Source organism: Dendrobates tinctorius, unplaced genomic scaffold (assembly GCF_039654945.1).
Source record: "Dendrobates tinctorius isolate UK_male_01 unplaced genomic scaffold, ASM3965494v1 ptg000152l, whole genome shotgun sequence".
Classification (NCBI taxonomy): Eukaryota; Metazoa; Chordata; class Amphibia; order Anura; family Dendrobatidae; genus Dendrobates; species Dendrobates tinctorius.
The window spans coordinates 2,376,122-2,397,099 of NW_027361819.1; the positions used below are offsets into that span (position 1 = coordinate 2,376,122).

The 20,978-nt window shown below is 46.9% G+C and overlaps 1 pseudogene; it reads left to right on the top strand.

Annotated features, from left to right (window-relative positions):
- Nucleotides 1-8,773: 8,773 nt before the first annotated feature.
- On the top strand, nt 8,774-18,530 carry LOC141050722 (sulfotransferase 1C2-like; annotated as a pseudogene).
- Nucleotides 18,531-20,978: the final 2,448 nt, after the last annotated feature.

Sequence of the window (20,978 nt, forward strand, 5' to 3'; positions counted from 1 at the left end):
GACGGAGTACAGAGTGAGGGGACAGACCGGGTCATACACGGGAAGCAAACAAGCAAAGCAGTGCACACGCACACAATCAGAACAACAGTATAGCTGACAGAGAACCCTGGTTAAGAGTGAGTATAAATACCCCTCCCAGATCCAGAAAGAGGCCACGTACATTTAACCCTGTGAGTGCAGGGCAAGAACACTGTCCAAACCATGACAGTATCCCCCTCTTATCGGGGGGGCCACTGGACCCCCAGGCTTGTCTGGGTATCTGACGTGGAAAGCCCGCACCAGACGATCGGCATGCACCGAACTGGCCGGAACCCATGACCGATCCTCCAGAGAGTACCCCTTCCAGTGTATCAGATACTGAAGCCTCCGGCGCACCCACTGGGAGTCAACAATGCGCCCTACTTCATACTCCAGCTGCCCCTCTACCAGCACTGGCGGAGCATTTGATGAGGGATCCTCTCTCACCGTCCCCACAGGCTTTAACAGGGACCTGTGGAAGACATCAGAAATTTTAAAGGAGGTGGGCAGCTGCAGTCGGTAGGCTACTGGGTTAACATCCTCCACAACTTTGTATGGGCCAATAAACTTGGGGTCCAGCTTTATAGATGGTATCTTAAGCTTGATATTGCGGGTGGATAGCCACACCTTCTCCCCTACTGCAAATGCTGGACCTGGCCCCCTCCTCCTGTCAGCAAACCGCTTATAGTTTTCCTGGGCCTTGGAAATATTCCTCTGAACCTCCCTCCAAAGAATTAAGACGTTGTGTCGCACCCTCAGCTCCAGGACAACCTGAATCCATGCGGGAAAACTCTCCAAAATGTGGGTTAAACCCATAGTTGACCTGAAAGGGAGACTTCCCAGTAGATTGACTCACACGACCGTTGAATGCAAACTCTGCCATGGGCAATACCTCACACCAGTCCTCCTGCCTGGTAGAGGCCAAGCATCTCAGAATCTGCTCCGATTGGTTCGTACGCTCCGTCTGTCCATTAGACTCTGGGTGGTAGGCAGAGGAGAAGGACAACGAAATCCCCAGCTTTTTGCAAAAAGCCTTCCAGAACCTGGCTACAAACTATACCCCTCTGTCTGACACCACATTCATAGGCACTCCATGCAACCTAATTATATGCTGCATAAATAAGCGGGCCAGGGTTTCAGCAGATGGTAACGCAGGGAGAGGTACAAAGTGGGCAAGTTTTGAAAACCTATCCACCACCACCCATATCACCGAGTTGCCCCTGGAAGGAGGAAGATTTGTGATAAAATCCATGGACAAATGTGTCCATGGTCTATCCCGAATTGGCAAAGGCACCAATTCCCCGGCCGGCCGGACCTGAGAACTTTTAGAACGAGCGCACACCCCACATGCAGTCACAAACTTTTTAATATCTGTTACTATAGAGGGCCACCAGAAACCCCTCTCAATTGCCCCCCCCCCGGGTAGCTGCAATCCCAGGATGAGCACTCAACATAGAATTGTGAAATTCCTGCATAAGTCCGAGACGGAAACGTTCCGGTACAAACAATTTACCAGGCGGTTTAACACCCGGAGCCCGAGCCTGGGCCTCCAAAATCCCTCTCTGTAACTCAGATGAGATTTTGGCCACCACTACTCCTGGCTGAAGAATGGAGGAGGGAGGTTCTGGAGGGGACACCGAATCAAAGCTTCTGGATAAGGCATGAGCCTTGATGTTTTTAGATCCCGGGCGGAATGTGATGGTAAACTGAAATCGAGAAAAAAAAAGCGCCCACTGAGCCTGTCTGGGGGTCAATCTCTTGGCAGACTCGATATAGGCCAAATTTTTGTGATCAGTGATGACTGTAATGGGATGAACAGCCCCCTCCAGGAAATGCCTCCATTCTTCAAAAGCCAACTTTACCGCCAACAACTCTCTATTGCCGACATCGTAATTTCTCTCGGCAGAGGAAAATGTTTTAGAGAAGGCGCAAGGTCTCAGATTAGTAAAGGGTAGGAGGGCCCTGAGACAATACTGCCTCCACCCCTACTTCCGAGGCGTCAACCTCCACGACAAAAGGTCTTGATGGGTCGGGTTGTACCAATACAGGGGCTGAAGAAAAGCATTTTTTTAATGTCATGAAAGAATTTTTTGCAGCTACAGATCAATTTTTTACATCAGCTCCCTTGAGAGTGAGGTCCGTCAGAGGCTTTACCACCTGCGAGAAGCCCTTAATAAATTTCCTATAAAAGTTGGCAAAGCCCAAAAATCGCTGCAACCCTTTCAAGTCATGAGGCTGCACCCACTCCGTAACAGCCTGGACTTTCTTAGGATCCATGCGGAACCCCTCCCCTGACACAATCAAACCCAGAAAGGATAATTCTTGCATGAAGAATGAGCATCTTTCCAACTTGTCATACAAATGATTCTCCCTCAGTCTCATGAGAACATCCGCAAATGGTGCAAGTGAGATTGACTGTCCACCGAGTACACCAGAATGTCATCCAAATAGATTACCACAAAACGACCAATTAAATCAGAGAAAATTACATTAATAAAATTCTGAAAAACAGCAAGAGCGTTGGTGAGACCAAAGGGCATAATCAAGTTTTCGAACAGCCCTTCAGTCGTCAGGAATGCTGTTTTCCATTCGTCCCCTTCCCGGACTCTTATAAGGTTATATGCCCCACGTAAATCCAGTTTAGAGAACCACTTGGCCCCGGTGAGTTGGTTACATAGATCAGGAATTAGGGGGAGAGGGTATGTATTTTTCACAGTAATTTTGTTTAATTCCCGAAAGTCGAGGCACGGCCACAAACCACCATCTTTTTTCTTAACAAAAAAGAAGTCCGCCGCCACAGGTGAAACAGAAGGCCTAATATGCCCCTTGCGGAGACTCTCGGTAATGTACTCCTTCATGGCTAGACGTTCGGGCCCGGACAAATTGAACAGGCGAGCCTTGGGTAACTTGGCTCCAGGGACTAGACTAATGGCACAATCAAAGGGTCTATGTGGTGGTAGCTCCTCAGCCTCACTTTCAGAAAATACATCTTCAAAATCTTTCAGGTACTCCGGAATACCTTCCAGACCAACAGACGACAAGAACACAGATTTTACTGGGGTGACAAGAGTTGTCAAGTTACAACATAGACCGTTAGCCATACACCCCCACTGAATGACCTCCCCCGTGACCCAGTCAATAGTAGGATTGTGACGTTGAAGCCAAGGCATACCCAGTACCAGTCCAGCCGGCAGATTATTTAGAACAAAACACCTTAATTTTTACACGTGAGTGGAACCCACTTTCAGCGAAAAGGTATCAGTCATGAAACAAATTCCCTCCCGGGTGATAGGAGAAGAATCAATTGCCACGATTTTAACAGGATCTCTTAACCTGACTGTCCCTATCTTATGAAAAGTCACAACTTTCGCATCGATCAGATTAATAGTAGAACCACAGTCAACAAAGGCGGTAGTCCCAACCGGGCCGCCAGTAAGTTCTAGTTCCACCGGAAGCAGAATCTGGGCAACCTCCTCGATTGTTACCCAGACTCAGTCGTTTTCCTGATGGCTTCATTGAAGAAGGGCAAGAAGGACAGTTCCTTCCCCAACGTCCAGCGGATCCACAGTAAAGCACAATTGGTTGTTTCTACGGCGTCTCCTCTCTTTTTCCTTCAAGGATGTGGCACCAACCTCCATGGGCTCAGGACTAGATGCAGAGTCTCTCAGGTTGGAGAATAAAGGGGTCTCCTGCAGCATGACCCCTCTCGCCCACAGCCTATGGTCCATGAGGACAGCCTGGATCATAGCGTCCTCCAAAGAATCCGGTGGAGGATGAAGGGCCAGGGCATCTTTCAAACATTCGGACAGGCCTCTATAGAACAAACCCCGGAGGGCAGCATCATTCCAGGAGACCTCTGCTGCCCAGCGTCTGAACTCAGAGCAGAACCACTCGGCCGAGTGTTTCCCCTGGCACACACTCATCACCATATCCTCGGCTAGCCTCACATGATCGGGTTCATCGTAGATGTGCCCGAGTGCCTCGAAGAATGCATTCACGAACATTCTCTCAGGGGAGGTAGGGGGAAGGGAAAAAGCCCAAGCCTGAGGGGAGCCCCTTAACAAAGACATAATGACCCCAACCCTCTGACTCTCATCCCCAGAGGAGCGTGGCCTTAGAGAGAAGAAGAGTTTGCACCCCTCCTTAAAAACCTTAAATGTTTTTTTATCCCCAGAGAAAAAGTCAGGCAATTTAACAGGTGATTCAGGGAAAGTTAAGGAAACATCTGTGGTACCCTCACCCCGGGCCTAGAAGGAAAAGAACCCTGCATGGCATCAGCAACCTCCCTCTGAACCTGTTGCTGCGACTGAGCCAGGGTTCGCTGCTCCACAGACAGGTTTTGCATCATTTGAGTGAGGCTATTCACTTGCTCAGAGAGAGCAAACTGAAATTCTATTATAATTAAAACAAACAAGTCATTATATTCTATTACACGCTGGACCTGAAACCTTGTAGTATGTGATTAGGAGTCTCATCCTCCTCATCCTCCCGCAGTCTGGCGATCTCCATTATGTCTCTAAATGTTCATACAACTCTATGTAAGAAAAAAACAGAAGGGGGAGAGGAAGCTGCAGTCACCTCCCTGAGAAGCTGCACGCTGTGAGAGGGGAGAAAGAGCAGCCGGAATATGGGGCAACTCTGACACCACAACAGGAGACTCTGACTCACCAAAGAAGTACGGGGAAAGAAAAGTGTGCATTTACAGGAACTATAAAAGGGCAGGGAATGTAATATTGACTGCTGAGCCGTGTATCTAATCCTCTCCTGTGTGATACTGTCTGCTGAGCCGTGTATCTAATCCTCTCCTGTGTGATACTGTCTGCTGAGCCGTGTATCTAATCCTCTCCTGTGTCATAATGACTGCTGAGCTGTGTATCTAATCCTCTCCTGTGTGATACTGTCTTCTGAGCCGTGTATCTAATCCTATCCTGTGTGATACTGACTGCTGAGCTGTATATCTAATCCTCTCCTGTGTGATACTGTCTGCTGAGCCGTGCATCTAATCCTCTCCTGTGTGATACTGTTTGCTGATCCGTGTATCTAATCCTCTCCTGTGTGATACTGTCTGCTGAGCCGTGTATCTAATCCTCACCTGTGTGATACTGTCTGCTGAGCCGTGTATCTAATCATCTCCTGTGTGATACTGTCTGCTGAGCCGTGTATCTAATCCTCTCCTGTGTGATACTGTCTGCTGAGCTGTGTATCTAATCCTCTCCTGTGTGATACTGTCTGCTGAGCCGTGTATCTAATCCTCTCCTGTGTGATACTGTCTGCTGAGCCGTGTATCTAATCCTCTCCTGTGCGATACTGTCTGCTGAGCCGTGCAACTAATACTATCCTGTGTGATACTGACTGCTGAGCCGTGTATCTAATCCTATCCTGTGTGATACTGACTGCTGAGCCTTGTATCTAATCCTATCCTGTGTGATACTGTCTGCTGATCCGTGCATCTAATCCTCTCCTGTGTGATACTGTTTGCTGATCCATGTATCTAATCCTCTCCTGTGTGATACTGTCTGCTGAGCCGTGTATCTAATCCTCACCTGTGTGATACTGTCTGCTGATCCGTGTATCTAATCCTCTCCTGTGTGATACTGTCTGCTGAGCTGTGTATCTAATCCTCTCCTGTGTGATACTGTCTGCTGAGCCGTGCATCTAATCCCCTCCTGTGTGATACTGACTGCTGATCCGTGTATCTAATCCTCTCCTGTGTGATACTATCTGCTTAGCCGTGCATCTAATCCTCTCCTGTGTGATACTGTTTGCTGATCCGTGTATCTAATCCTCTCCTGTGTGATACTGTCTGCTGAGCCGTGTATCTAATCCTCACCTGTGTGATACTGTCTGCTGATCCGTGTATCTAATCCTCTCCTGTGTGATACTGTCTGCTGAGCTGTGTATCTAATCCTCTCCTGTGCGATACTGTCTGCTGAGCCGTGCAACTAATACTATCCTGTGTGATACTGACTGCTGAGCCGTGTATCTAATCCTATCCTGTGTGATACTGACTGCTGAGCCTTGTATCTAATCCTATCCTGTGTGATACTGTCTGCTGATCCGTGTATCTAATCCTCTCCTGTGTGATACTATCTGCTGAGCCGTGCATCTAATCCTCTCGTGTGATACTGTTTGCTGATCCGTGTATCTAATCCTCTCCTGTGTGATACTATCTGCTGAGCCGTGCATCTAATCCTCTCCTGTGTGATACTGTTTGCTGATCCGTGTATCTAATCCTATCCTGTGTGATACTGTCTGCTGATCCGTGTATCTAATCCTCTCCTGTGTGATACTATCTGCTGAGCCGTGTATCTAATCCTCTCCTGTGTGAGACTGTCTGCTGAGCCGTGCATCTAATCCTCTCCTGTGTGATACTGACTGCTGTGCCATGAATCTAATCCTCTCCTGTGTGATACTGTCTGCTGAGCTGTGTATCTAATCCTCTCCTGTGTGATACTGTCTGCTGAGCCGTGCATCTAATCCTATCCTGTGTGATACTGACTGCTGAGCCATGTATCTAATCCTATCCTGTGTGATACTGACTGCTGAGGCTTGTATCTAATCCTATCCTGTGTGATACTGTCTGCTGAGCCATGTATCTAATCCTCTCCTGTGTGATACTGACTGCTGAGCCGTGTATCTAATCCTCTCCTGTGTGATAATGACTGCTGCGCCGTGTATCTAATGCTCCCCTGCGTGATACTGAATGCTGAGCCTTGCATCTAATCCTACCCTGTGTGATACTGTCTGCTGAGCCATGTATCTAATACTATCCTGTGTGATACTGTCTGCTGAGCCGTGTATCTAAACCTCTCCTGTGTGATACTGTCTGCTGAGCTGTGTATCTAATCCTCTCCTGTGTGATACTGACTGCTGAGCCGTGTATCTAATCCTCTACTATGTGGTACTGTCTGCTGAGACGTGTATCTAATCCTCTCCTGTGTGATACGGACTGCTGAGCTGTGTATCTAATCCTCTCCTGTGTGATACCGACTGCTGAGCCATGTATCTAATCCTCTCCTGTGTGATACTGATTGCTGAGCCATGTATCTAATAATCTCCTGTGTGATACTGAATGCTAAGCCGTGTATCTAATCCTATCTTGTGTGATACTGACTGCTGAGCCGTGTATCTAATCCTATGCTGTGTTACTGACTGTTGAGCCGTGTATCTAATCCTTTCCTGTGTGATACTGACTGCTGAGCCGTGTATCTAATCCTCTCCTGTGTGATACTGACTGCTGAGCCGTGTATCTAATCCTCTCCTGTGTGATACTGACTGCTGAGCCGTGTATCTAATCCTATCCTGTGTGATACTGTCTGGTGAGCCGTGTATCTAATCCTATCCTGTGTGATACTGACTGCTGAGCAGTGTATCTATTCCTATCCTGTGTGATACTGATTGCTGAGCCGTGTATCTAATCCTATGCTGTTACTGACTGCTGAGCCATGTATCTAACCCTATCCTGTGTGATACTGTCTGCTGAGCCATGTATCTATTCCTCTCCTGTGTGATACTGTATGCTGAGACGTGTATCTAATCCTCTCCTGTGTGATACTGACTGCTGAGCCATGTATCTAATCCTCTCCTGTGTGATACTGTCTGCTGAGCCATGTATCTAATCCTCTCCTGTGTGATACTGTCTGCTGAGCCGTGTATCTAATCCTCTCCTGTGTGATACTGTCTGCTGAGCCGTGCATCTAATCCTCTCCTGTGTGATACTGACTGCTGAGCCGTGTATCTAATCCTACCCCGTGTGATACTGTCTGCTGAGCCATGTATCTAATCCTCTCCTGTGTGATACTGTCCGCTGAGCCGTGTATCTAATCCTATCCTGTGTGATACTGTCTGCTGAGCCGTGTATCTAATCCTCTCCTGTGTGATACTGACTGCTGAGCCGTGTATCTAATCCTCTCCTGTGTGATACTGACTGCTGAGCCGTGCATCTAATCCTCTCCTGTGTGATACTGACTGCTGAGCCGTGTATCTAATCCTCTCCTGTGTGATACTGACTGCTGAGCTGTGTATCTAATCCTCTCCTGTGTGATACTGTCTGTTGAGCCGTGTATCTAATCCTCTCCTGTGTGATACTGACTGCTGAGCCGGGTATCTAATCCTCTCCTGTGTGATACTGTCTGCTGAGCCGGGTATCTAATCCTCTCCTGTGTGATACTGACTGCTGAGCCGTGTATCTAGTTCTCTCCTGTGTGATACTGTCTGTTGAGCCGTGTATCTAATCCTCTCCTGTGTGATACTGACTGCTGAGCAGTGTATCTAATCCTATCCTCTGTGATACTGTCTGTTGAGCCGTGTATCTAATCCTCTCCTGTGTGATACTGACTGCTGAGCCGTGTATCTAATCCTCTCCTGTGTGATACTGACTGCTGAGCCGTGTATCTAATCCTCTCCTGTGTGATACTGACTGCTGAGCCGGGTATCTAATCCTCTCCTGTGTGATACTGACTGCTGAGCCGTGTATCTAATCCTCTCCTGTGTGATACTGTCTGCTGAGCAGTGTATCTAATCCTCTCCTGTGTGATACTGACTACTGAGCCGTGTATCTAATCCTGATTGATCTTTTTGGCTCAGTTTCCACTGTGTGCAATAATTCGTCTCTACCAGAAGGTGGCGCCATATGTATTATATCATCCAGGACAGACAGTTGATCATTCTATAACTTACCACTTTCCTCTTCACTTCTAGTTGTGGCGTTTAAACCTTAAAGCACCACTCCAGAGGGGTTTTTTATTATTATTTTTCAGCACTGAAGTGGCGCTTTAAATGTAAGTCCCCAGTTATATATTCACCGTCATTTGGTGCCAATCCAGTCGCATGGCGCCATCTTGTGAGCGCAGCTTGTGATTGGCTAGAAGTCCGAAACTTTGTCACAAGCGCTCAGTGTGAGTCTGGGAATCGGAGCAAAGATCAGAGACTTCCAGCTCCGCACCACCGACAAGTCACAGAGTGCAGGAGACGGAAAAAACCCAGGAGGTGAGAATCAAACAGAATAGTGAGTGCAGCTCTGGGGTATAATACAGGATGTAACTCAGGATCAGTAATGTATGTACACATTGACTGCACCAGCAGAATAGTGAGTGCAGCTCTGGAGTATAATACAGGATGTAACTCAGGATCAGTAATGTAATGTATGTACACAGTGACTGCACCAGCAGAATAGTGAGTGCAGCTCTGGAGTATAATACAGGATGTAACTCAGGATCAGTAATGTAATGTATGTACACAGTGACTGCACCAGCAGAATAGTGAGTGCAGCTCTGGAGTATAATACAGGATGTAACTCAGGATCAGTAATGTAATGTATGTACACAGTGACTGCACCAGCACAATAGTGAGTGCAGCTCTGGGGTATAATACAGGATGTAACTCAGGATCAGTAATGTTATGTATGTACACAGTGACTGCACCAGCAGAATAGTGAGTGCAGCTCTGGGGTATAATACAGGATGTAACTCAGGATCAGTAATGTAATGTATGTACACAGTGACTGCACCAGCAGAATAGTGAGTGCAGCTCTGGGGTATAATACAGGATGTAACTCAGGATCAGTAATGTAATGTATGTACACAGTGACTGCACCAGCAGAATAGTGAGTGCAGCTCTGGAGTATAATACAGGATGTAACTCAGGATCAGTAATGTAATGTATGTACACAGTGACTGCACCAGCAGAATAGTGAGTGCAGCTCTGGAGTATAATACAGGATGTAACTCAGGATCAGTAATGTAATGTATGTACACAGTGACTGCACCAGCAGAATAGTGAGTGCAGCTCTGGGGTATAATACAGGATGTAACTCAGGATCAGTAATGTAATGTATGTACACAGTGACTGCACCAGCAGAATAGTGAGTGCAGCTCTGGAGTATAATACAGGATGTAACTCAGGATCAGTAATGTAATGTATGTACACAGTGACTGCACCAGCAGAATAGTGAGTGCAGCTCTGGGGTATAATACAGGATGTAACTCAGGATCAGTAATGTAATGTATGTACACAGTGACTGCACCAGCAGAATAGTGAGTGCAGCTCTGGAGTATAATACAGGATGTAACTCAGGATCAGTAATGTAATGTATGTACACAGTGACTGCACCAGCAGAATAGTGAGTGCAGCTCTGGAGTATAATACAGGATGTAACTCAGGATCAGTAATGTAATGTATGTACACAGTGACTGCACCAGCACAATAGTGAGTGCAGCTCTGGAGTATAATAAAAGATGTAACTCAGGATCAGTAATGTAATGTATGTACACAGTGACTGCACCAGCAGAATAGTGAGTGCAGCTCTGGGGTATAATACAGGATGTAACTCAGGATCAGTAATGTAATGTATGTACACAGTGACTGCACCAGCAGAATAGTGAGTGCAGCTCTGGGGTATAATACAGGATGTAACTCAGGATCAGTAATGTAATGTATGTACACAGTGACTGCACCAGCAGAATAGTGAGTGCAGCTCTGGGGTATAATACAGGATGTAACTCAGGATCAGTAATGTAATGTATGTACACAGTGACTGCACCAGCAGAATAGTGAGTGCAGCTCTGGAGTATAATACAGGATGTAACTCAGGATCAGTAATGTAATGTATGTACACAGTGACTGCACCAGCAGAATAGTGAGTGCAGCTCTGGAGTATAATACAGGATGTAACTCAGGATCAGTAATGTAATGTATGTACACAGTGACTGCACCAGCAGAATAGTGAGTGCAGCTCTGGGGTATAATACAGGATGTAACTCAGGATCAGTAATGTAATGTATGTACACAGTGACTGCACCAGCAGAATAGTGAGTGCAGCTCTGGAGTATAATACAGGATGTAACTCAGGATCAGTAATGTAATGTATGTACACAGTGACTGCACCAGCAGAATAGTGAGTGCAGCTCTGGGGTATAATACAGGATGTAACTCAGGATCAGTAATGTAATGTATGTACACAGTGACTGCACCAGCAGAATAGTGAGTGCAGCTCTGGAGTATAATACAGGATGTAACTCAGGATCAGTAATGTAATGTATGTACACAGTGACTGCACCAGCAGAATAGTGAGTGCAGCTCTGGAGTATAATACAGGATGTAACTCAGGATCAGTAATGTAATGTATGTACACAGTGACTGCACCAGCAGAATAGTGAGTGCAGCTCTGGGGTATAATTCAGGAGATAACTCAAGATCAGTAATGTAATGTATGTACACAGTGACTGCACCAGCAGAATAGTGAGTGCAGCTCTGGAGAATAATACAGGAGATAACTCAGGATCAGTAATGTAATGTATGTACACAGTGACTGCACCAGCAGAATAGTGAGTGCAGCTCTGGGGTATAATACAGGATGTAACTCAGGATCAGTAATGTAATGTATGTACACAGTGACTGCACCAGCAGAATAGTGAGTGCAGCTCTGGAGTATAATACAGGATGTAACTCAGGATCAGTAATGTAATGTATGTACACAGTGACTGCACCAGCAGAATAGTGAGTGCAGCTCTGGGGTATAATACAGGATGTAACTCAGGATCAGTAATGTAATGTATGTACACAGTGACTGCACCAGCAGAATAGTGAGTGCAGCTCTGGAGTATAATACAGGATGTAACTCAGGATCAGTAATGTAATGTATGTACACAGTGACTGCACCAGCAGAATAGTGAGTGCAGCTCTGGAGTATAATACAGGATGTAACTCAGGATCAGTAATGTAATGTATGTACACAGTGACTGCACCAGCAGAATAGTGAGTGCAGCTCTGGAGTATAATACAAGATGTAACTCAGGATCAGTAATGTAATGTATGTACACAGTGACTGCACCAGCAGAATAGTGAGTGCAGCTCTGGGGTATAATACAGGATGTAACTCAGGATCAGTAATGTAATGTATGTACACAGTGACTGCACCAGCAGAATAGTGAGTGCAGCTCTGGGGTATAATACAGGATGTAACTCAGGATCAGTAATGTAATGTATGTACACAGTGACTGCACCAGCAGAATAGTGAGTGCAGCTCTGGGGTATAATACAGGATGTAACTCAGGATCAGTAATGTAATGTATGTACACAGTGACTGCACCAGCAGAATAGTGAGTGCAGCTCTGGAGTATAATACAGGATGTAACTCAGGATCAGTAATGTAATGTATGTACACAGTGACTGCACCAGCAGAATAGTGAGTGCAGCTCTGGAGTATAATACAGGATGTAACTCAGGATCAGTAATGTAATGTATGTACACAGTGACTGCACCAGCAGAATAGTGAGTGCAGCTCTGGGGTATAATACAGGATGTAACTCAGGATCAGTAATGTAATGTATGTACACAGTGACTGCACCAGCAGAATAGTGAGTGCAGCTCTGGAGTATAATACAGGATGTAACTCAGGATCAGTAATGTAATGTATGTACACAGTGACTGCACCAGCAGAATAGTGAGTGCAGCTCTGGGGTATAATACAGGATGTAACTCAGGATCAGTAATGTAATGTATGTACACAGTGACTGCACCAGCAGAATAGTGAGTGCAGCTCTGGAGTATAATACAGGATGTAACTCAGGATCAGTAATGTAATGTATGTACACAGTGACTGCACCAGCAGAATAGTGAGTGCAGCTCTGGAGTATAATACAGGATGTAACTCAGGATCAGTAATGTAATGTATGTACACAGTGACTGCACCAGCAGAATAGTGAGTGCAGCTCTGGGGTATAATTCAGGAGATAACTCAAGATCAGTAATGTAATGTATGTACACAGTGACTGCACCAGCAGAATAGTGAGTGCAGCTCTGGAGAATAATACAGGAGATAACTCAGGATCAGTAATGTAATGTATGTACACAGTGACTGCACCAGCAGAATAGTGAGTGCAGCTCTGGGGTATAATACAGGATGTAACTCAGGATCAGTAATGTAATGTATGTACACAGTGACTGCACCAGCAGAATAGTGAGTGCAGCTCTGGAGTATAATACAGGATGTAACTCAGGATCAGTAATGTAATGTATGTACACAGTGACTGCACCAGCAGAATAGTGAGTGCAGCTCTGGAGTATAATACAGGAGATAACTCAGGATCAGTAATGTAATGTATGTACACAGTGACTGCACCAGCAGAATAGTGAGTGCAGCTCTGGAGTATAATACAGGAGATAACTCAGGATCAGTAATGTAATGTATGTACACAGTGACTGCACCAGCAGAATAGTGAGTGCAGCTCTGGAGTATAATACAGGATGTAACTCGGGATCAGTAATGTAATGTATGTACACAGTGACTGCACCAGCAGAATAGTGAGTGCAGCTCTGGGGTATAATACAGGATGTAACTCAGGATCAGTAATGTAATGTATGTACACAGTGACTGCACCAGCAGAATAGTGAGTGCAGCTCTGGAGTATAATACAGGATGTAACTCAGGATCAGTAATGTAATGTATGTACACAGTGACTGCACCAGCAGAATAGTGAGTGCAGCTCTGGAGTATAATACAGGATGTAACTCAGGATCAGTAATGTAATGTATGTACACAGTGACTGCACCAGCAGAATAGTGAGTGCAGCTCTGGAGTATAATACAGGATGTAACTCAGGATCAGTAATGTAATGTATGTACACAGTGACTGCACCAGCAGAATAGTGAGTGCAGCTCTGGGGTATAATACAGGATGTAACTCAGGATCAGTAATGTAATGTATGTACACAGTGACTGCACCAGCAGAATAGTGAGTGCAGCTCTGGGGTATAATACAGGATGTAACCCAGGATCAGTAATGTAATGTATGTACACAGTGACTGCACCAGCAGAATAGTGAGTGCAGCTCTGGGGTATAATACAGGATGTAACTCAGTATCAGTAATGTAATGTATGTACACAGTGACTGCACCAGCAGAATAGTGAGTGCAGCTCTGGGGTATAATACAGGATGTAACTCAGGATCAGTAATGTAATGTATGTACACAGTGACTGCACCAGCAGAATAGTGAGTGCAGCTCTGGGGTATAATACAGGATGTAACTCAGGATCAGTAATGTAATGTATGTACACAGTGACTGCACCAGCAGAATAGTGAGTGCAGCTCTGGGGTATAATACAGGATGTAACTCAGGATCAGTAATGTAATGTATGTACACAGTGACTGCACCAGCAGAATAGTGAGTGCAGCTCTGGAGTATAATACAGGAGGTAACTCAGGATCAGTAATGTAATGTATGTACACAGTGACTGCACCAGCAGAATAGTGAGTGCAGCTCTGGGGTATAATACAGGATGTAACTCAGGATCAGTAATGTAATGTATGTACACAGTGACTGCACCAGCAGAATAGTGAGTGCAGCTCTGGGGTATAATACAGGATGTAACCCAGGATCAGTAATGTAATGTATGTACACAGTGACTGCACTAGCAGAATAGTGAGTGCAGCTCTGGGGTATAATACAGGATGTAACTCAGGATCAGTAATGTAATGTATGTACACAGTGACTCCACCAGCAGAATAGTGAGTGCAGCTCTGGAGTATAATACAGGAGGTAACTCAGGATCAGTAATGTAATGTATGTACATAGTGACTGCACCAGCAGAATAGTGAGTGCAGCTCTGGGGTATAATACAGGATGTAACTCAGGATCAGTAATGTAATGTATGTACACAGTGACTGCACCAGCAGAATAGTGAGTGCAGCTCTGGGGTATAATACAGGATGTAACCCAGGATCAGTAATGTAATGTATGTACACAGTGACTGCACCAGCAGAATAGTGAGTGCAGCTCTGGGGTATAATACAGGATGTAACACAAGATCAGTAATGTAATGTATGTACACAGTGACTCCACCAGCAGAATAGTGAGTGCAGCTCTGGAGTATAATACAGGAGGTAACTCAGGATCAGTAATGTAATGTATGTACATAGTGACTGCACCAGCAGAATAGTGAGTGCAGCTCTGGGGTATAATACAGGATGTAACTCAGGATCAGTAATGTAATGTATGTACACAGTGACTGCACCAGCAGAATAGTGAGTGCAGCTCTGGAGTATAATACAGGAGGTAACTCAGGATCAGTAATGTAATGTATGTACATAGTGACTGCACCAGCAGAATAGTGAGTGCAGCTCTGGGGTATAATACAGGATGTAACTCAGGATCAGTAATGTAATGTATGTACACAGTGACTGCACCAGCAGAATAGTGAGTGCAGCTCTGGAGTATAATACAGGAGGTAACTCAGGATCAGTAATGTAATGTATGTACATAGTGACTGCACCAGCAGAATAGTGAGTGCAGCTCTGGGGTATAATACAGGATGTAACTCAGGATCAGTAATGTAATGTATGTACATAGTGACTGCACCAGCAGAATAGTGAGTGCAGCTCTGGGGTATAATACAGGATGTAACTCAGGATCAGTAATGTAATGTATGTACACAGTGACTGCACCAGCAGAATAGTGAGTGCAGCTCTGGGGTATAATACAGGATGTAACCCAGGATCAGTAATGTAATGTATGTACACAGTGACTGCACCAGCAGAATAGTGAGTGCAGCTCTGGGGTATAATACAGGAGGTAACTCAGGATCAGTAATGTAATGTATGTACACAGTGACTGCACCAGCAGAATAGTGAGTGCAGCTCTGGAGTATACTGTAGGTTACATTACAGAATGAGTACTATATAAATGCGGTGTGGTTTACTATATACTGATGGGTGGAGTGCTATAGTTCTAGTTTTGGACCCAGAGGCCTTTGCTTTGCTCCCTGTGAATAACCCCCTTTGCATCCGCAGTGTCTCGTAAATTCGGCAGCGCTCCTTGGTTATGTCAGTCTGTTAATGACCTTTTCCCATCCTCGGTGGCAGATTCTCGGTTCCCTCCAGCGTTTCGGCTTTGCTCCTGAGCACAGGTCAGTGCCGCATCCTCGATATGTGATTGTTAACATTGCAGGACTCGTACCTCGCGCCTCAGTGATGGTGGAGATGGATGACGGCTGTCTGGATTATATCATGGTCACTGATTTCTGCTCTCTCCTCCCAGGATGGATCCCGAAGTCATAGAGAAAGTAGTGCAGGAGATGGCGAATTTCACCCCCGAAATGGGCAAAATTGAGGGGATTCCTCTTCTCAAGGGAATCTGTCACATATGGGACACAATATATAACTTCTAGGCTCGGGACGGCGACATTGTGGTGGTGTCTTACCCCAAATCAGGTTAGAGGGAGCGGGAAGGATTCTCTGCGGTAACAGCAGATCATGGAAACATGAGTGGATGTGACATCTCCCGGCAGGGACCACCTGGATGCAGGAAATTCTGGATCTGATCGTCCAGGATGGTGACGTGGAGAAGAGTCTGAGAGCGCCCTGCTTCATCAAGGTGCCATTCCTAGAGATGGGGCACGTGTGTGAGTACGGAGAACACAAAGGATTAAGTATTGGTGAAGTGTAAAGGAAGTTATACAGGGTTTTATAATTATTTTAGAAATATAAATCTGAATATCGTGCATTTGTATTCAGCCCTCGTGAGTCAATACTTTGCAGCACCACCATATGCTCGCTGTGTCCTGTACAAGGCATTGTGAAGAATGTGCCCTGGTCAGATGAGACCAAAGGAGAACTTTTTGGGCCAAATGCAAAACTATCTCTGTACCTCTCTCTGAAAACACCATTCCCACAGTTACACATGGTGGTGGCCACATCCTGCTGTGGGGAAGCTTTTCTTCAGCAGGGGCAAGGAAGCTGGTCACAGGGGATGGGAAGATGGATGGCGCTAAATACAGGACAATCCTGGAGGGAAATCTGTTAGAGGATGCAGAAGGCTTCAGACTGGGGCGTAGGTTCACCTCCCAGCAGGACAACGACTCAAATCCTGGAGAATCTGTGAAAATTGTCGTGTCACAGAAAATCCCAATAAATTACACTTAAGTTTGTGGGTGTAACAGGAAAAAAGTGGAAAAGTTCACAGGGTGTGAAGATTTTTTTTCTAGGCAATCTATGTGTATCGCAGTGTACACTGCACTATTTGTGTATCTCTCGCCATGGCTGAGAACCTTCCCCTTTACACGGCTGGACAGAAACATATCAGACAATGACACATTAGATGGATGTGCGATAGATGAAAGAAAGCCGCACTAATCCAATATAAGGTGCAGATCCAGGGCCCCCAAAACATAAAATGCAAAGACCCTGCGCTCCCATAGGATCGCGGTGAGACTATAGTATGCTACTATGTTGCCTGTTTCTGCATTGACCGATAATGACCATCACGTGAATATTTCATGTATTTCCAGCTCTGGCCGTGGCTAATTCTATGCCGTCTCCTCGTGTCCTGAAAACTCATCTTCCCATCCACTTAATGCCACCTTCGTTCTGGGAGAAAGACGTCAAGGTGAGAGATGGGAGACGGCCAGAAACTTTCCAGTCATCGTCGTCTGGCGTGTAGTTCCAGGCATAAGGTTATGTTGGCCTGTAATGGTGGCCAAGGTGCACCACAACTCGATGGTGGGGAGTTTTGTCTATATGGTGGGTGTCCAGTGGACTCATCTTGAATTCTTCTCTGACAGATTGTATATGTTGCAAGGAATCCTAAGGACTGTATGGTGTCCTACTACTACTTCTACAAGATGGATCAGATCATCGCAGACCCCGGGACTTGGGACAACTTCTTCTCGATGTTCCTGGCTGGAGATGGTAATTCTAGATCTGTACACTTCAGATATTGTTGCCTTGTATTTATTGTTGTGAAATTCTCTAACTTCCCGACATAGTGATCTGGGGCAGCTGGTTTGACCATGTGCTTGGATGGTGGCAGGCAAAGGATAAACACAAGGTCCTCTACATCTTCTATGAGGACATGATTGAGGTAACGGAGACTCTCATCTGGTCAGGAATTATCATGTGAGGTGTTAATACTTCCAACTCTTCCTTGGACAGGACTCTCGACGTGAGATCCAAAAAGTGATGACGTTCTTGGGTAAAGACTTCTCCGAAGACATCATTCAGAAGATCCTTCTTCACACCTCTTTCAAGTCCATGAAGGACAACCCACTTGTCAACTTTAGTGCCTTCCCAGAGACTGTCCTAGACCAGTCTGTGTCCCCCTTTATGAGGAAAGGTAGGTGGCTGAAGAGGCAGTGTGAATTATTCCTACATTCTTAAGGGCTCCCCCGAAATCTCCTGTATCTACAGGTTCCAAGTAGCTCTCAATAGAGGTTCTCCAAGAGATTTGTGTTACTTGTGTAAGAAAGTTCTACACCAAGATGGTCTTTCTAGGCCAACAATGCTGTATCTTTGGAACTGTCACAGAAATTCTAACCTATCCCTTTGCTTTCAGGAACTGTCGGAGATTGGAAGAACCATTTCCTTGAATCTCAGAACATCGTATTTGATGAGGAGTACGAGAAGAAGATGGCGGGCAGCGGCCTGGTCTTCCGTAACGAGCTCTGACTGATTGTATCGGGATGTTACCTTGAGTGTATGTAATATATACTGTATGTGATAATATAGTATGTGAAACGAAGGTCTCTGTTCACTCCTTTATAGTTACATAGTTACGTAGGTTGAATAAAGACCTCGGTCCTCCAAGTTCAACCTTTCTCCACCAACTGTACATTTTGTCACTCTTCTAACTATAACCTGTAATGTTATGTGTATCAAGGAAATCATCCGGCCTTTGTATATAGTGTCGGCCATTACTACCTCTTGTGGTCGGCATTCCACAGTCTGACTGCCCTAACTGTAAAGAACCCTTTCCTGTTTAGCTGTCGGAATCTCCTTTCTTCCACCTGTAATGAGTGCCCCCTGGTCCCCAGCACGGTCCTTGGAAGGAACAAGTCATGTGCCAGTGTTTTCTACTGGCCACACATATATTTATACATGTAAATGATTTCTCCTCTGAGGCGTCTGTATTCTAAGCTAAACAAGCCCAACTTTTCCAACCTCTCCTCATATGAGCGGCCTTCCATCCCGTGTAATAATCTTGTTGCCCGTCATTGAACTGTTTCTAACTTCTGAATATCCTTTTTAAAATGTGGAGCCGGTACAGATCTCTGGGGTCCACACTGCTCCCGGTACAGATCTCTGGGGTCCCCACTGCTCCCGGTACAGATCTCTGGGGTCCCCACTGTTCCCGGTACAGATCTCTGGGGTCCCCACTGCTCCCGGTACAGATCTCTGGGGTCCCCACTGCTCCCGGTACAGATCTCTGGGGTCCCCACTGTTCCCGGTACAGATCTCTGGGGTCCCCACTGCTCCCGGTACAGATCTCTGGCGTCCCCACTGCTCCCGGTACAGATCTCTGGGGTCCCCACTGTTCCCGGTACAGATCTCTGGGGTCTCCACTGCTCCCGGTACAGATCTCTTGGGTCCCCACTGTTCCAGGTACAGATCTCTTGGGTCCCCACTGTTCCAGGTACAGATCTCTTGGGTCCCCACTGTTCCAGGTACAGATCTCTTGGGTCCCCACTGTTCCAGGTACAGATCTCTGGGGTCTCCACTGCTCCCGGTACAGATCTCTGGCGTCCCCACTGCTCCCGGTACAGATCTCTGGCGTCCCCACTGCTCCCGGTACAGATCTCTGGCGTCCCCACTGCTCCCGGTACAGATCTCTGGGGTCCCCACTGCTCCCGGTACAGATCCCTGTGGTCCCCACTGCTCCCGGTACAGATCTCTGGGGTCCCCACTGCTCCCGGTACAGATCTCTGGGGTCCCCACTGCTCCCGGTACAGATCTCTGGTGTCCCCACTGCTCCCGGTACAGATCTCTGGGGTCCCCACTGCTCCCGGTACAGATCTCTGGGGTCCCCACTGCTCCCGGTACAGATCTCTGGGGTCCCCACTGCTCCCGGTACAGATCTCTGGGGTCTCCACTGCTCCCGGTGCAGATCTCTGGGGTCCCCACTGTTCCCGGTACAGATCTCTGGGGTCTCCACTGCTCCCGGTACAGATCCCCGGGGTCCCCACTGCGCCCGGTACAGATCCCTGGGGTCTCCACTGCTCCCGGTGCAGAGCCCTGTGGTCCCCACTGCTCGCGGTACAGATCTCTGGGGTCTCCACTGCTCCCGGTACAGATCCCTGGGGTCCCCACTGCGCCCGGTACAGATCTCTGGGGTCCCCACGGCTCCCGGTACAGATCTCTGTGGTCTCCACGGCTCCCTGTACAGAGCTCTGGGGTCCCCACTGCTCCCGGTACAGATCTCTGGGGTCCCCACTGCTCCTGGTGCAGATCTCTGGGGTCCCCACTGCTCCCGGTACAGAGCTCTGGGGTCCCCACTGCTCCCGGTACAGAGCTCTGGGGTCTCCACTGCTCCCGGTACAGATCTCTGGGGTCCCCACTGCTCCTGGTACAGATCTCTGGGGTCCCCCACTGCTCCCGGTACAGATCTCTGGGGTCCCCACTGCTCCTGGTACAGATCTCTGGGGTCCCCCACTGCTCCCGGTACAGATCCATGGGGTCCCCACTGCTCCCGGTACAGATCCATAGGGTCCCCACGGCTGACTATTTCCCATTTATGACGACTCTTTGATTCCGGCCATTTAGCCATTCCTCGCCCATCTGCATAGAGACTCCCCCAGTCCTGCTTCTGTATCTTCAGTATAAGGCTGATATGTGGAACAGGACCAGACGCCTTTGCAAAGTATAACTGGTCTATAACTGGACTCATGGCGGTCCTTCCATTGCTTCATGACATTATCTTTACGCTTTTCCTGCCTTCTCCTCACTTCCATGTTCTTCTGCATCTTCCTTTTAGCCTTTCATCGCTTTGTATTTGGGGTGATGGCAGATTCAGGGGTCTCTAACCACAGGCAGAGCAAGGGTTAACGTTGATTTTACTTAAACGGGGGATACTCCACGCAGGTAGGGGAGACGGGGGTATGGCGAGTGATAGGAGCACAATAGGTGAGCAGGGTGAGGTAACAATCGAAATAAGTATAGGAACTGTCCATGAAGGGTTAACTTATCAGTCCGA